This window comes from Coenobita brevimanus, chromosome 11 (assembly GCF_032717465.1).
Source record: "Coenobita brevimanus isolate Jiangsu-jjx chromosome 11, ASM3271746v2, whole genome shotgun sequence".
Lineage (NCBI taxonomy): Eukaryota > Metazoa > Arthropoda > Malacostraca > Decapoda > Coenobitidae > Coenobita > Coenobita brevimanus.
The window spans coordinates 10,764,096-10,766,595 of record NC_136964.1 but is presented as its reverse complement, the minus strand read 5'-3'; the positions used below and the strand labels follow the sequence as shown (position 1 = coordinate 10,766,595).

Genomic DNA, 2,500 nt, shown 5'->3' with positions numbered 1-2,500 from the left:
CATAATCTCTAGGAAATTCCAATCGTTATGTACACGCAAGACCTCAATACTATGTACACACACACACACACACACACACACACACACACACACACAAAGGAAAGAATTGGGTTGTGTGGTCTGTATGTCTCTCTCTCTCTCTCTCTCACACACAAACACACACACACACACACAAAGGAAAGAATTGGGTTGTGTGGTCTGTATGTCTCTCTCTCTCTCTCTCTCTCTCTCTCTCACACAAACACACACACACACAAAGGAAAGAATTGGGTTGTGTGGTCTCTCTCTCTCTCTCTCTCTCTCTCACCCAACACATCCATACACCTAACACCTTCTCCTCACACACACACACACACACACATACACACACACACACACACACACACACACACACACACACACATACTATCCACTACCTTCATCCTTACACCTTATCCTCCCACCTAACACCCCCCTAACACCTCCTAACACCCCTCTAACACCTCCTAACACCCTGGCACTCTCCATCTCATACTGACCATTTGGCACTTACCCAGCCTGGCGCATAAGACAAGTGCTTTAACGTCATGTCTGAACGAATTTGGTGATAACTAGGTGAGTGGATGGTTGGCAAGGGTGTGGCGGTGTGGAGAGAGAAAGAGAATGTGTGTGTGTGTGTGTGTGTGTGTAAAGCTTTGTGTGGTCGTGTATGGGTGTGTGTGGAAAATGTGTGTAGTTTGTGTGTGTGTGTGTGTGTGTTTGTGTGTGTCTGTGTAGCATAGCAGAGAGACCAAGTGTTTCAGAGAGAGAGAGAGAGAGAGAGAGAGAGAGAGACTTAGGAAGGAGGAAAAACATTCATTGCCAGATGCCAAGTATCCCAAACGGGGTGGCCAAGAGCTCAGAGTTAATTGTTTTACAGGAAAAACAACTGAAAGGAAAAATTGGAGATCAAAGGCATAGCGGAGAGGCTAAGTGTTAGAGAGAGAGAGAGAGAGAGAGAGAGAGAGAGAGAGAGAGAGAGAGAGATTAAAATATATATTGAGAGTGGCGGGAAAATTTGAACAGAGATGGTTGGGTTACAATGTTTACGTCACACTTCCCGTTTTCACCGCCAGGGGGACAAAGAAAATGGATGTCAATCGTGTGTGTTTATTTCTATGATATTTTAAAGTTTGAGAGAGATTTTTATTTGGGGAAGAAGAGTGTGTTGAGAGTGGGAAGAAGAGTGTGTTGAGAGTGGGAAGAAGAGTGTGTTGAGAGTGGGAAGAAGAGTGTGTTGAGAGTGGGAAGAAGAGTGTGTTGAGAGTGGGAAGAGGAGTGTGTTGAGAGTGGGAAGAAGAGTGTGTTGAGAGTAAGAGGGGCGAAGTTTGACAAGTGCCGGCCAATAATGTTTACCTCATAGTTCTTTTTCTGACCACCAGGGGGACGAAAGAAGTGGGTGTCAGTTGTGTTATATTTGCTTTTAATTTTACTGGTATGGATATAGGGGGGATCCAGGGATAAATTATACTAAAAAATATATACATATATGTTCTTTGCCTAGATATATACAGTAAATGTCTTATATAAATGTTATCAAGAATTATTTGAGTAAAAAAAAGGGATTTGGTAATAGATTTTCAGGAATTTGGTAGAGTCAACATGAATTCAAACTTGTGATGGTGGTAGGTGGTGGCGACCATCATCCACCCGCTTTATGTAGTGCTGCCTACTTCTTCCTTCACCTTTCTCATTCTTTTTCTGTGTCTGTCCTCCTCTCTTCCTATTTCTCCCATCTTTCCTGTCACTTTTTATTACTCTTCTCTCCTCTTGAGCAGGCTGTACATTGAGTCACAAGCCTAATGGTTTCCTGTAAGCCAGGAAACCATTTACAGTGCTGGGTGGTAACCATATAACCAACCCATACGTATCATCAACTGGGTTGCTGGAGGGTTAGTGCCCCTCCCCGCAAAACAACTAACCCTTTACGGGATTATGGCGTCTGACTATAGGTAGATAGATAATTTTAATAGCAGTCACCTCCCCCCCTCCCTTTCAAAGTGCTGGATCAGCCCAGTTTTTGTCCATAGAGAGACTGAAAGGGAGTTTTTAAAAGACTATGAAGAGGGAGTTGAGAGTGACGGGTGTTTGGGCAGAGAAGGCGGGCTTACATTGTTTACATCGCGCTTCTTCAACTGGCCGCCAGGGGGATGATGCCTGTGTGTTTGAAAGTGACTGGAGGGAATTTGGCACGAGTATCTGAATATATTTTTGCCATCAGACTTTTCATTTTTATATATTCTCGTTAAATGGTAGTCATATACGTTTCTGTTGATGATGATGGTAGTGGTGATGATGGGTGGTGATGATTGATGGTAGTGGTGATGATGGAGATGGTGGTGATGATGATGATTGTGGTAGACAGCGCCTCAGCAGGGTCACACTAGGACCCTTCCCACGACGAGGTGCAGGGAAATTTGAGGAGGCTTGGCTCAGGGGTGGATGCCGCAGATGGATAGAAAGATAGATTGATGGAGAAAAT

The 2,500-nt window shown here is 44.1% G+C and overlaps 1 protein-coding gene across 1 annotated transcript in view; it reads right to left on the bottom strand.

Moving 5' to 3' along the window:
- Positions 1–2,500, bottom strand: part of LOC145411985 (CB1 cannabinoid receptor-interacting protein 1-like) — a 26,809-nt gene that overhangs the window by 22,052 nt on the left and 2,257 nt on the right. The window lies entirely within an intron of this gene.